Source organism: Xenopus laevis, chromosome 6L (assembly GCF_017654675.1).
Source record: "Xenopus laevis strain J_2021 chromosome 6L, Xenopus_laevis_v10.1, whole genome shotgun sequence".
Classification (NCBI taxonomy): domain Eukaryota; kingdom Metazoa; phylum Chordata; class Amphibia; order Anura; family Pipidae; genus Xenopus; species Xenopus laevis.
In genome coordinates this window covers 93954565-93970390 of record NC_054381.1, presented here as the reverse complement: position 1 = coordinate 93970390, position 15826 = coordinate 93954565, and the positions used below count along the sequence as shown (strand labels likewise).

General features: G+C 38.5%; 1 pseudogene; it reads right to left on the bottom strand.

Moving 5' to 3' along the window:
- Window positions 1–709, bottom strand: part of LOC108718595 — a 43454-nt pseudogene extending 42745 nt beyond the window's left edge.
- Between the last annotated feature and the right edge of the window lie 15117 nt (window positions 710–15826).

The window sequence follows — 15826 nt, the reverse complement described above, 5'->3', positions numbered from 1 at the left end:
TCGTAGCATTTGCGCTAAATCCTTCGACTTCGATATTCGAAGTCGAAGGATTTTAGTTCCTAGTCGAATATCGAGGGTTAATTAACCCTCGATATTCGACCCTTGATGAATCGGCCCCTAGAACTCACCGTTTATAACTGATGACATCAGAACTCACCGTTTATAAGGATATACAGTAATTTACAAGATATTCATATCTTATGTGTATTATAAGAAAATAATCCAGATTATTAAAAATGATTTCCTTTTTCTCTGTAATAATAAAACAGTACCTTCTTGTATGTGATGCAAACTAATATACAATTAATCCTTAATGGAAGCGAAACCCGCCTATTGGGTTTATTTAATGTTTACATGATTTTCTAGAAGTCTTAAGGTATAAATATCCAAATAACAGAAAGACTTCCTAATCATGATACCATCCTCTGTTATTGCCTATAACATTCTCAGCAGGAACATAGAGAACAGATTACAGTATCATTAAAAAATTGTTCATTCTCTTAGATCAAATATGCTTCCCCCCGACATTGATTTACCTCTGCTGATACACTGATGTTGTTTTTTAAAAAGCCAGTAAGAGCAGCAACTTGACATGCAAAATATGGCAGCGCCCAATTTTCTCGGAGAGGAATGGAGTGTTCGATTCTGCTTGTATCTGTCCTAAAAAAAAAATAGGGAAAAAACATACAGATACAATGAATATTTAAAAGGGTTGCTCACCTTTGAGTTTACTTTTAGTAACATGTAGTGAGTGATATTTTAAGACAATTTTAATTTTATATTATTTGTGGTTTTTTGAATTATTTAGCTTTTAATTCAGCAGCTCTCCAGTTTGCAATTTCAGCAATCTGGTTGCTAGGGTCAAAATTACTCTAGCAACCATGCATTGATTTGAATAAGAGACTGAAATATGAATAGGCGAGGGCCTGAATATAAACAGGAGCAATAAAAAGTAGCAATAACAAGAACTGTAGTTTTACAGAGCATTAGATTTTTTATATGGGATCAGTGACCCCCACTTGAAAGCTGGAAAGATTCAGAAGTTAAAGTCACATAATTAAAAAAAAACTATAAAAAAAAATAATGACCAATTGCAAAGTTGCTTAGAATTAGCCATTCTATAACATACAAAAAGATGGCTTATAGGTGAACCACCCCTTTGAAATACCTTGTGGCACCCCTTTTAAATACCTTGTGGCATGTAAAGCATATCATTAGGAAACAAGCGCGCATCAGCGTGTGACGTCACTTCTGCTTTCCACAATGATCAATCCACACCCCATGCATTATGGGAACACTTCCGGAACGCAAATGCGTTCCAATAACCGCAAGTGGTTATTTCTTAAGCGTTTCTTAAGCATTTTTACGTTGCGTTTTTTAAAAAGCTCAGTCCGGCGTAAATACACATAAACTGCACTACCACTGAAACTAATGAAAAACGCACTATAGCAATTCTCACAGGGTGTTTGTAAGCCGAAATCCACCACGGAACGACAGTATTGGCGTTTTTCAGCAGAAACACCAATACGTAAAGAAACTACCAAATCAATAGACTCTATGGGATCTGCACGCTTGAAACCACACATTACGTAAATATGCAGCGTATTTTAAATGTGGCGTCCAAATTCTCGCAAGAATTATGGGGAATGAGAACAATGAGATGTGTATGTTGGGAAAAGAAACCTACGTGCTGGAAAACGCATGTTGATGGTCGAGTGTGGTTTCAGTGGCGTATTTACGCCCGACTGAGCTTTTTTAAAAACACAACAGAAAAACGTCACATCTGGTCTTGCCCTTAGAGTTAGTGAGCTGAATAGCAAGAAGTAGTGTTCTGGCTATTGTGTTAGACATCAATCACTCTAGCCTTTATACGTTACATTTCTGGCTAACAAACTATATTAGAAACATTTTTTATTTTGCACAGCCTATCTATTTACCCAGTTTTTATTTTTACACTGAACAATTCCTTTAATGTTTGATGTTTGTTTCTCTTGTGTTTGAGTCTGGCAGCTCAGTAATTCATTTGCAACATTTTGGATCAGATTTATTAAGGGTTGAATAGGAAATTCAAATTTTCGAATTGTATTTTTGGTCAAAACTCATGAATTTGAATTGGGAATAATCCAAACTCGATTCGAAATTCGAGATTTATCACACCTTGACCCTGGGAACGATTAGAATTCGACTATTCGCAACCAAAAAACTTAAAACCTGCTGAGTTCATGTAGGAGTCAATGGATGTTGTGGAATAGCCTTCCTGACAGTCAAGTTTTTTTGATTCGAGTTTAGATGTTCAAATTTTTTCTTAAATAACCTCCCATTCGAATTTCAAGTATATTTGAATTTATTAGAGTAAAAAAAAAATTCACATGAATTCGAAATTCGACCTTTGATAAATCTCACCATTAGTTGACACATTTTTCAGCAGCATCTCTGGAGTTTTAGCAACTATTGTATCAATTCTAACAGCTGCCTTTAATGAAACTCAGGGATTCTGCTCAGCAGAGAAGAAATGTATCAACCAAATGTATAAATTTAGAACAGTTTACAGGGTCAGCGACCCCCCCCTTCCCAGAGCTGCTGTAGAAGGTGTAAAATTACAATTTACACTTCAATATAGGAAAAACAGCCCCACATAGAAAATAGAAAGTAATTGGGAAAAGTCTTTATTTCTGGTGAACTATCTGAAACCAACTGAACTGGAAAAAGTGTTGGAAGATTAACAGCCCTTTAATGAAAGGAAGGTAGCACTTACTTGGCTGCCAAACATCTGGTACAGGGCACTGGCTATAAGATCTGGATATAGAGTCATTTTCTGTACAGCATTTATGGTCTTCAGGGGCACCGGCGTCCGGTTGGTATAGGCCAACTCAACCACACCAAGAAGAAATGACAACACATTCAGTCTGGCCAACGAACTTACCAATCCTGATGTCACTGCATTTGTTAAGGATTCATCAGAAACAAATTAAATATTGCCCACAGCACCTACCCCCTAGTCTGACGTAAAACTAGAATAGGTATGGATTAGCAGATTATCAATTTACATCCAAATAAAACCCAGAAAGACTAGCATGACATGAAAGATAAAATAGTTTGCAGTCCTTTGTGTTGGCTGAAATGGGAATCAGACGTGAACTGTCTATGGGGACCCTAATGTTTTGATGTTTATCTGTGACTGTTGACAAGCTAAACACAATATGAGGCTGTCATTTGGGTAATTTCACATTGTCTAAGCAGAGGCTAACAGCTAAAATCGGTGGTATAAATGCAAACTTAAACAGGGATATTTTTAACTTTATGATAACCTCAATGGATATGACTTATCGTTTGCGCTCCTATATCATTCTATTTGCTGCTCCTGAAATGCATTGTAATTCATTTTAAAATTATTTTAACATTACTCTTATCCACAGGGGTGGTGTGGCATAGTGCCAGATACTACTACCTAGCTACCCATTTAGGAGATGCGTCATTCTGTTTTTCAAAATGTAAATCAATTGTGAGCTTCATACAGTACAAAATTTAACATTACTTATGTCACTGCCTAATGCACTGGTACCATTAGCATTTTGATACTGTTTAAGAGGCCTAATGTTGGTTGCTACATAGATATCTGCAGGAACAGGAGACGGCACTTAGCTTGGCTTAATACTAGGGATGAACTGAATCCACTATTTTGGATTCGGCCAAACCGTCGAATCCTTTGCGAAAGATTTGGCCGAATACCGAACCGAATCCTAATTTGCACATGCAAATTAAGGGTGACACTCACATGCTCAGTGGGCTCTGAGCAGCTGTTGAGAAGCTAAGCTTAAGGGTCATCGCACATTATCACGCAGAAAATGAGGTTTGACTGCAATATAAACTGGTGCTACAGGGCTGATTATTAAATTCTGAAGCTAGTTGCACTGGTTTCTGTGCTGCCCTATAGTAATTATATGTATTAATTAATAATCAGTCTTATATTGTGACATTTATATTTTATATGTACTCTATATTTTGAGTTGGTCCCTAACCTTAGTAACTGACATCAGAGCATTTTTGGAGGCACAGATCTTCCCTGCTAAAAGGCTGTGGTTGCCTTGGGATGGTATAGAAGCCCAAAACATTATGTACATAATTTCCAGCCTACTTCTTTAATGAAGCTTTAGTTCTCCTTTAAAAGATTTGTCAGTGAAGTACAGGAGAGGGCAATAACAACAAAATATATTCCGGAAATTTCAAGATAGAGGCTATCCAGAAAAAGCAATTCGTAGAGCCCACTATAGAGTAAATCATCCCCGTGAGAAAAAAAAAAATACAAAATGGGCAAATACCCATTGTTATTCAATTCTCCTGTAATAGTGAGTCTATAAGTAAGGGGTTACGTAAACATTGGTATATCTTGAGAAATGCTTACCCTACTATACCGGAATTTAAATCATTACCTCTTATTTCTTACCGCAGGAACTTCGGTCACTTCCTCTATTCTTAAAAGGGGTGGTTCACCTTTAAGTTAACTTTTAGTATGTTATAGAATGGCCAATTCTAAGCAACTTTTCTCAATTCAGAATTATGCTGATATTATCAAACATTTGTATTCCATCCCCCAGAAGGGTTGTGCCACACAGTCAACAATGCCTGACAGATTTGTATTTCAATGGTCAGCACAATTCAAGGGGCAGTCCATCTTAAAATAAACTTTCATTTTATTGTAGGCCTTGGCATTCTAAGACTAATTGCAACTGGTCTTCATTTTTTACTTTTGTGATTAAGTTTATATTTTGTTGACAAAACACCTGAAAAATACTTTTACATTAAGAGAATTGTAATATCTGTATCCTTACAGTAGGATCAGATTATTGCCTGAAAATGCTTAGGCGCGAATCTACCAGCTAGGATACCTCAACTCAATTTTCTGAATTACTGAAATAATGTTGAATATTGCAGAGATTTTTTAGAACACCTTTAGTTTATTTTTCAAAGGTTTCCTGGGCTTGTGTAGTGTAATGTAGTTGCTGCAGCATATATGTCCATTATATTTTAACTTCGCGCCGTATGCAAATTAGACATTGCTAGCGTAACTTTGCTTTGCCTGATGAAGTAATGGTAGCGCAACTTCGCATTTTAGTGAATTTGCGTAGCACTGGCAAAACCACGCCTGGCGAAGTGCAGCTGTCGCAACTTCAGATCGTAGTGAATTTGCCCATACGTGAGATGGTTTTTCTGTAAATCAGAGCTTTCTGGATAACAGGTTGCCAGATAACAGATCGTGTACCTGTACTTTATTTAGAAATTCAGTGCCGTTTTTATAAAATATGCATTCTTCTGTCTGCAGAGCAGGGCTGTTATCTATATGTTGATTTATCTTTGAGGCTAACTTCAGTGAGAGAGAATTCCCGTGCTGCTTCCCTGCCCTTCCAATGCAGAGCATCTGGTCGTTTTACACTACTCCAGCCCTGAAGCTTTCAATGGATTTCAGTGTGCAACTTTGAGAGGCAGAGGATATGAACGCCGGCATAAGCATGCTTATTTTATAAAAAAAAAAAAAGGCACTGAATTTCCAAATAAATTATATTACAAAGATACTTCTTTTATGGAGGAGAAGATGTATATGCAGTATTATTTCTGACTTTACATTCCCTTTAAGATAATGTTAAGTTTATAATTTTATTCTCATTGTTACATTTTTTTAATCTGTTATTATCCTCCCTAAGCATATGTGCTTGGAGTAAAGAGCATGACGCTAATGTAACTGTATAATAGCTAATGTGACTTGTGTGGTTATGGACACTTGCATTTAAAGTTCAGAAAATAATGGATATTCAGAGCACCATTTGTATCAATGTACCACTGATTCTTCTGGTACAAGGAAAATACTGACCTGCCATGGTGGAACCACCTTTTAAAGTTAAAGGAGACAAGAACCAGGACTGTCCCTAGAGAAATAAACATTTTTACCTTCTTGAGGGTTGAATTATTTATTTTATTTTTATAAAACTATTTAATTCATTATTATGTTGTAAAAAGCTATTCGGCCAAATCAGGGCTGTGGTACATAAATCCTTTGACTCCCACTCCTGCGTTTATGGTACCTCCGACTCAGGATTGTCAAAAACTGAAAGTGTATTAAAGTAAATAAAGTATTATGTACTGTTGCTCTGCACTGGTAAAACTAGTGTGTTTGCTTCAGAAACTCTGTTTATATAAAAAAGTTGCTGTGTAGCCATGGGGGCAGCCATTCAAGCTAGAAAATAAGGAGAAAAGGCACAGGTTACATAGCACATAACATATAAAACACCATTGTATTGGACAGGGCTTAACTGTTATGTGCAATGCAACCTGTGCCATTTCTCTTTTTTTCCAGCTGCTTGAACAATTGCCCCCATGGCTATACAGCAGCTCATTTATATAAACTATAGTAGAGTTTCTGAAGCAAACACACAGATTTTACCATTGCATGCTAACAGTATATTATGTTTATTACTTTAAAATGTTTTTTTGGCGTTAATTGTTCCTAATGTATTTTCCATGTTGATTGAAAGTAGTTAGGTACACATTTTGTTTTACTTCTGCAGGCTAGAAGGAGCAAGAAAAGAAAGGGTGAAAATTTAGAAACCATACAAAATGGATTACAAAGACCAGAAATTGCTTTGAATATGTCCATCTATAACATACTAAACATTAATATAAAAGTAAACTTTCCCTTTAAAGTCATTGGTATCCTCCTTCACCAACTACATACAAATGAATAAATAATTGTATAAAATAACTATAGCAGTGCATGGGAACTTACGTCACAATATTAATAGAAGACTGTTATAGAGTTGGGCCTCTTGAGTCTTGCCTTATTTAAAGCAGTCACATTTGCAGGTAGGGTTAATAGATTTTAGTCCTAGAAATGCGTACACACAAGTATGGATGTATAAGATTGACATGATTAAATGTACTTCAGTGTAAAGCTTTGCTCTTTACTCCAAGCACATATGCTTAGGGAGGATAATAACAGATTAAAAAAATGTAACAATGAGAATAAAATTATAAACTTAACATTATCTTAAAGGGAATGTAAAGTCAAAAATAATACTGCATATACATCTTCTCCTCCATAAAAGAAGTACCTTTGTAATATAATTTATTTGGAAATTCAGTGCCTTTTTTTTTTTTTTTTTTATAAAATAAGCATGCTTATGCCGGCGTTCATATCCTCTGCCTCTCAAAGTTGCACACTGAAATCCATTGAAAGCTTCAGGGCTGGAGCAGTGTGAAACGACCAGATGCTCTGCATTCGAAGGGCAGGGAAGCAGCACGGGAATTCTCTCTCACTGAAGTTAGCCTCAAAGATAAATCAACACATAGATAACAGCCCTGCTCTGCAGACAGAAGAATGCATATTTTATAAAAACGGCACTGAATTTCTAAATAAAGTACAGGTACACGATCTGTTATCTGGCAACCTGTTATCCAGAAAGCTCTGATTTACAGAAAAACCATCTCACGTATGGGCAAATTGACTAAGATCCGAAGTTGCGACAGCTGCACTTCGTCAGGCATGGTTTTACTAGTGCTACGCAAATTCACTAAAATGCGAAATTGCACTACCGTTATTTCATCAGGCAAAGCAAAGTTACGCTAGCAATGCCTAATTTGCATACGGCGTGAAGTTAAAATATAATGGACATATATGCTGCAGCAACTACATTACACTACACAAGCCCAGGAAACCTTTGAAAAATAAACTAAAGGTGTTCTATTGCCCTACACATGTGCCCACTGTATCGTTAAGTTGCCATATGTTAGGAAAATTTACGCTATTTTTCATACTATCACCCTTAAAAAAGTAAAATACGCCAGCGTTTTTTGGGACTTACAAAAAAATTCAACTATTTTTGGACAATCTCCTATGTATTATATTGAACTTCGAATGGTCTGACCTGGCGAAGTAAAGTCTGGCGCAAGAGGTAACGTTCAGTAAAATGCACAAGTTAGTGAATTAGCGTAGTTACGTCCCTTCACCATAGCGCAACTTCGCCTGGCGTAAGGGTGCGAAGTATCGCTAGAGTAGGTCCACTTCGCAGGCGAATTTACTCCAGCACCCATAGTTAATCGGCAAAGTAACGAAATGACGTCACGCTGGCGAATTTGGCTAGTGTTAGCCGATTCGCGCTTTATTAAATTTACCCCGTAGACTCCATTTTAACCGAATTATTCAACTTTTAAAATGTGATTTCCTTTTTCTCTGTAATAATAAAACAGTACCCTGTACTTGATCCCAACTAAGATATAATGAATCTTTATTGGAGACAAAACAATCCTATTTGGTTTATTTAATATTTAAGTAATTTTTAGCAGACAATGTGTGGAGATCCAAATTACAGAAAGGTCCCAAGCATTCTGGATAATAGGTCCCATACCTGTATATGGCAAAGATGCTTCTTTTAAGGTGGAGAAGAGGTATTTGCAATATTATTTTTGGACTTTACATCCCCTTTAGAGTGTATTTTCTTTTTTTTTTTTTTTTTAAATCTCTGCAATATTCAACATTAATCAGTAATTCAGAAAATTGAGTTGAGGTATCCTAGCAGGTAGATTCGCGCCTAAGCATTTTCAGGCAATAATCTGATCCTACTGTAAGGATACAGATATTACAATTCTTTTTAATGTAAAAGTATTTTTCAGGTGTTTTGTCAACAAAATATAAACTTAATCACAAAAGTAAAAAATGAAGACCAGTTTCAATTAGTCTTAGAATGCCAAGGCCTACAATATAATGAAAGTTTATTTTAAGATGGACTGCCCCTTGAATTGTGCTGACCATTGAAATACAAATCTGTCAGGCATTGTTGACTGTGTGGCACAACCCTTCTGGGGGATGGAATACAAATGTTTGATAATATCAGCGTAATTCTGAATTGAGAAAAGTTGCTTAGAATTGGCCATTCTATAACATACTAAAAGTTAACTTAAAGGTGAACCACCCCTTTTAAGAATAGAGGAAGTGACCGAAGTTCCTGCGGTAAGAAATAAGCGGTAATGATTTAAATTCCGGTATAGTAGGGTAAGCATTTCTCAAGATATACCAATGTTTACGTAACCCCTTACTTATTGACTCACTATTACAGGAGAATTGAATAACAATGGGTATTTGCCCATTTTGTATTTTTTTTTTCTCACGGGGATGATTTACTCTATAGTGGGCTCTACGAATTGCTTTTTCTGGATAGCCTCTATCTTGAAATTTCCGGAATATATTTTGTTGTTATTGCCCTCTCCTGTACTTCACTGACAAATCTTTTAAAGGAGAACTAAAGCTTCATTAAAGAAGTAGGCTGGAAATTATGTACATAATGTTTTGGGCTTCTATACCATCCCAAGGCAACCACAGCCTTTTAGCAGGGAAGATCTGTGCCTCCAAAAATGCTCTGATGTCAGTTACTAAGGTCAGGGACCAACTCAAAATATAGAGTACATATAAAATATAAATGTCACAATATAAGACTGATTATTAATTAATACAGATAATTACTATAGGGCAGCACAGAAACCAGTGCAACTAGCATCAGAATTTAATAATCAGCCCTGTAGCACCAGTTTATATTACAGTCAAACCTCATTTTCTGCCTGATAATGTGCGATGACCCCTAAGCTTAGCTTCTCAACAGCTGCTCAGAGCCCTTTCCAAGATGGTGACCCCCTGTGACAAGTTTGAAATCCTGGATTATTGCTGCTATTGAGAAGCTGAAACTATAAGTTCAGTATATAAAATATGGCATTTTTAGCCATATTCATTTTTAGGGTTTAGTTCTCCTTTAACCCTGGATAGTTGACTCACTGGGATGTAATTTTTAGTATGTGGTGGATGCTAAATCTGTAGAATCTGGTTATGATCAGTAGGTTTGGTAAATATTGAAGTACACAAACCTCTATCCTGGCCCTTACAGATCAAAACATCAAGTAAATGTGTACTTTGGAGATTATAAGAAAGTTAAAAAATGATAGAGGGATGTACCTCATTTAGTCTGCTGTGGAATTGCAATAAGGGCTCCACATCAACCCACCATTGTACAAAAACATCATCAATGTATCTCCACCATGGCAAGCAATGCATGGTGTAGTGTGCATCATGATATATGTACAGTTCTTCAAGCGTAGCCATAAAGGCACTGGCATAAGACGGGGCGAGATTTGATCCCATAGAAGTTCTATATAGTTGGAGGTAAAATTGTTCCCAAAAATTATAATTACAGCTCAAAATTATCTCAAGCATTTGTAGAAAAAAGGACATCTGTTGTTCAGAGTAATTTGCCCTTTCTTTCAAAATCCAAATGCATGCCTGCATCCCATCCCATTTATAATTTCATATATTCCGATGGTCTAATGAATGTTATCGGTTACCCTGACAACTGTGAGCAAATTTGATGACATCACTTCCTTTATTTCCCTTTAAATGCAACAGGAGAGGAAGTATAGGTATGCGATCTGTTATCCAGAAACCTGTTGTCCAGAAAGCTCCAAATTATGGAAAAATAAAGAAAAAGATGCAATCTTACAACATGATGTGGTGTACCAGAACTACCTCCAAATATCGTCAGGGTGGTATGCCCCTGAAAAGTTTGATTTTGTACTCCACACAACAAATATTTAGAGGTACTTCTGGTACACCACATCATGTTGTAAGAGTGCATCTCTTTCTTTATTTTTCTGGATAATGCTCAATGCTGGCTATAAGGAGTTTGCACCAACAAAGAATCCTGGAAAGTGTTTCATCTAACCGTGAGAGTATTGAATCCTACTATTTAATTCTGAATCCTACGTAAAAATTATGGAAAGGCTGTCTCCCATAGACTCCGTTACCATACTTGATATCCCACAGTCTCTTCCCAGAGACTATTATCCTTCTGTTACTATAGGCACCATCTCTTTTCCGACTGCTATCCCACAGCCACAGTCCCTTCCCAAAGGCTATTATCCCACTGTTACTATAGGCACCATCTCTCCCTACTATACCTGCTATCCCACAGCCACAGTCCCTTCCCAGAGACTAGTATCCCACTGCTACTCTAGGCACTATCTCTTCCTACTATACCTGCTATCCCACAGTCACAGTCCCTCCCCAGAGGCTAGTATCCCTCTGTTACTATAGGCACCATCTCTCCCTACTATACCTGCTATCCCACAGCCACAGTCCCTTCCCAAAGACTATTATCCCACTGCTACTCTAGGCACCATCTCTTCCTACTATACCTGCTATCCCACATTCATAGTCTCTCCCCAGAGGCTAGTATCCTCACTGTTACTCTAGGCACAATTTCTCCCTACTATACCTGCTATCCCACATTCACAGTCCCTCCCCAGAGGCTAGTATCCTCACTGCTACTCTAGGCACAATTTCTCCCTACTATACCTGCTATCCCACAGCCACAGTCCCTTCCCAAAGACTATTATCCCACTGCTACTCTAGGCACCATCTCTTCCTACTATACCTGCTATCCCACATTCATAGTCCCTCCCCAGAGGCTAGTATCCTCACTGCTACTCTAGGCACAATTTCTCCCTACTATACCTGCTATCCCACATTCAGAGTCCCTCCCCAGAGGCTAGTATCCTCACTGCTACTCTAGGCACAATTTCTCCCTACTATACCTGCTATCCCACATTCACAGTCCCTCCCCAGAGGCTAGTATCCTCACTGCTACTCTAGGCACAATCTCTTCCTACTATACCTGCTATCCCACAGTCACAGTCCCTCCCCAGAGGCTAGTATCCCACTGTTACTATAGGCACCATCTCTCCCTACTATACCTGCTATCCCACAGCCACAGTCCCTTTCCAAAGACTATTATCCCACTGCTACTCTAGGCACCATCTCTTCCTACTATACCTGCTATCCCACATTCATAGTCCCTCCCCAGAGGCTAGTATACTCACTGCTACTCTAGGCACAATTTCTCCCTACTATACCTGCTATCCCACATTCACAGTCCCTCCCCAGAGGCTAGTATCCTCACTGCTACTCTAGGCACAGTTTCTCCCTACTATACCTGCTATCCCACGGCCACAGTCCCTTTCTTGAGGCCACTATCCCACAGTTAGGATTGCCACCTTTTCAAATGGAAAGGTGGGACCATCTGGGCCATCAGTGGGTGTGGCTATGACACACGGTCGGCGATTGGCCAATCGCAGTGTCAATTAAAGGAATCCTGCCTGGTTTTTCTTATTTGGTTTTGACCCGGGCAGCCCTTCAAAATACCGGGCTGTCCGGGTCAAAACTGGACAGGTGCCAACCATTCCCACTGCTACTATAGGCACCACCTCTTCCTACTATACCTGCTATCCAAAAGTCACAGTCCCTTTCCAGAGGCCACTATTCCACTGCTACTATAGGCACCATATTTCTCTACTATCCTACAGACATAGCCCCTTTAGAGGTACTATTATCTTCACTGCTACTTTAGGCACAATTTCTCCCTACTATACCTGCTATCCCACAGCCACAGTCCCTTTCTTGAGGCTACTATTCCACTGCTACTATAGGCACCATCTCTTCCTACTACACCTGTTCCCACAGCCACTGTTCCTTTTCAGAGGCAACTCTCCCACTGCTACTATAGGCACCATCTCTCCCTACTATACCTGCTATCCCACAGCCAGAGTCCCTTCCCAGAGGCCACTATTCCACTGCTACTATAGGCACCATCTCTCCCTACTATACCTGCTATCCCACAGCCACACTCCCTTACCAGAGGCCACTATTCCACTGCTACTATAGGACCATATCTCCCTACTATACCTGCTATCCAACAAACACAGTCCCTTCCTAGAGGCTAATATCCTCACTGCTACTCTAGGCACCATTTCTTCCTACTATACATGCTATGCCACAGCCACAGTTCCTTTTCAGAGGCAACTCTCCCACTGCACCATCCCTTTCTACTATACCTGCTATCCTACAGCCATACTCCCTTCCCAGAGACTATTATCCCACTACTACTATAGACATAATTTCGCTACCTGCTATCCCAAAGTCCCTTCTCAAATTATTATTCCAAAAATAATAATGGACTATTTTTTCCAAAAATAAAAATAATGGCCTTCCTATATGTTTATCAATCTTCCCTATTAATAGCATAGGGATCATGCATTATTTTTAGCAGCCAGATGGCAATGGTAGTTTCAGAAATGTAAACATCTCAGGCCCGGGGTTACTCTAGCATGTCAAGCGACAGTCACAGCACTTCTAATACAGCCCAACAAAGATACTGATCCACAAGCATGATAAGTAACAAACAAATGAACTGAGCTCTTCTATCTGATTACACGTATGAGGTTGGACATCCCTAAATGGTATAGTCCCCCTCCCGAACTCAACCCTTGTGTATTGGCCAGAGACCTCAATTCCTCTAACTAAAGGACTGGTTGTTTTGCACAGGCCAATTGATTTCACAGGTTGTTGATGTTGTGCTGCCTAAGCCGGACTGCTGAAATGAGCCAAGCCTGATTTAGAAAAAGATATAACTCTGTGATCATCATTTGAAATGACAATGAGTATTAAGTAGGGATGCACCGAATGCAGGATTCGGTTGGGGATTCGGCCAGAGTTCGGGCTTTTTCGTCAGGATGTGGATTTGGCCGAATCCTTCTGCCTGGCCGAATCCAAAACCTAATTTGCATATGCAAATTAGGGGTAGGAAGGGAAATCGCAAGACTTTTTGTCACAAAACATGGAAGTAAAAATGTTTTTCCCTTCCCACCCTTAATTTGCATGTGCAAAATAGGATTTGGTTCGGTATTCAGCCAAATCTTTCGCAAAGGATTCGACGGTTTGGCCGAATCCAAAATAGTGGATTCAGTTCATCCCTAGTATTAAGCCAAGCTAAGTGCCGTCTCCTGTTCCTGCAGATATCTATGTGGCAACCAACATTAGGCCTCTTAAACAGTATCAAAATGCTAATGGTACCAGTGCATTAGGCAGTGACATAAGTAATGTAAAATTTTGGACTGTATGAAGCTCACAATTGATTTACCTTTTGAAAAACAGAATGACGCATCTCCTAAATGGGTAGCTAGGTAGTAGTATCTGGCACTATGCCACACCACCCCTGTGGATAAGAGTAATGTTAAAATAATTTTTAAATGAATTACAATGCATTTCAGGAGCAGCAAATAGAATGATATAGGAGCGCAAACGATAAGTCATATCCATTGAGGTTATCATAAAGTTAAAAATATCCCTGTTTAAGTTTGCATTTATACCACCGATTTTAGCTGTTAGCCTCTGCTTAGACAATGTGAAATTACCCAAATGACAGCCTCATTTTGTGTTTAGCTTGTCAACAGTCACAGATAAACATCAAAACATTAGGGTCCCCGTAGACAGATCACGTCTGATTCCCATTTCAGCCAACACAAAGGACTGCAAACTATTTTATCTTTCAGGTCATGCTAGTCTTTCTGGTTTTTATTTGGATGTAAATTGATAATCTGCTAATCCATACCTATTCTAGTTTTACGTCAGACTAGGGGGTAGGTGCTGTGGGCAATATTTAATTTGTTTCTGATGAATCCTTAACAAATGCAGTGACATCAGGATTGGTAAGTTCGTTGGCCAGACTGAATGTGTTGTCATTTCTTCTTGGTGTGGTTGAGTTGGCCTATACCAACCGGACGCCGGTGCCCCTGAAGACTCTATATCCAGATCTTATAGCCAGTGCCCTGTACCAGATGTTTGGCAGCCAAGTAAGTGCTACCTTCCTTTCATTAAAGGGCTGTTAATCTTCCAACACTTTTTCCAGTTCAGTTGGTTTCAGATAGTTCACCAGAAATAAAGACTTTTCCCAATTACTTTCTATTTTCTATGTGGGGCTGTTTTTCTAATATTGAAGTGTAAAGTGTAATTTTACACCTTCTACAGCAGCTCTGGGAAGGGGGGGTCGCTGACCCTGTAAACTGTTCTAAATTTATACATTTGGTTGATACATTTCTTCTCTGCTGAGCAGAATCCCTGAGTTTCATTAAAGGCAGCTGTTAGAATTGATACAATAGTTGCTAAAACTCCAGAGATGCTGCTGAAAAATGTATCAACTAATGGTCAGATTTAAGGTCGAATTTCGAATTCATGTGAATTTTTTTTTACTCTAATAAATTCAAATATACTTGAAATTCGAATGGGAGGTTATTTAAGAAAAAATTTGAACATCTAAACTTGAATCAAAAAAACTTGACTGTCAGGAAGGCTATTCCACAACATCCATTGACTCCTACATGAACTCAGCAGGTTTTAGGTTTTTTGGTTGCGAATAGTCGAATTCTAATCGTTCCCAGGGTCAAGGTGTGATAAATCTCGAATTTCGAATCGAGTTTGGATTATTCCCAATTCAAATTCATGAGTTTTGACCAAAAATACAATTCGAAAATTTGAATTTCCTATTTAACCCTTAATAAATCTGATCCAAAATGTTGCAAATGAATTACTGAGCTGCCAGACTCAAACACAAGAGACACAAAAATCAAACATTAAAGGAATCGTTCAGTGTAAAAATAAAAACTGGGTAAATAGATAGGCTGTGCAAAATAAAAAATGTTTCTAATATAGTTTGTTAGCCAGAAATGTAATGTATAAAGGCTGAAGTGACTGGATGTCTAACATAATAGCCAGAACACTACTTCTTGCTATTCAGCTCACTAACTCTAAGGGCAAGACCAGATGTGGCGTTTTTCTGTTGTGTTTTTAAAAAAGCTCAGTCGGCGTAAATACGCCACTGAAACCACACTCGACCATCAACATGCGTTTTTCAGCACGTAGGTTTCTTTTCCCAACATACACGTCTCATTGTTCTCATTCCCC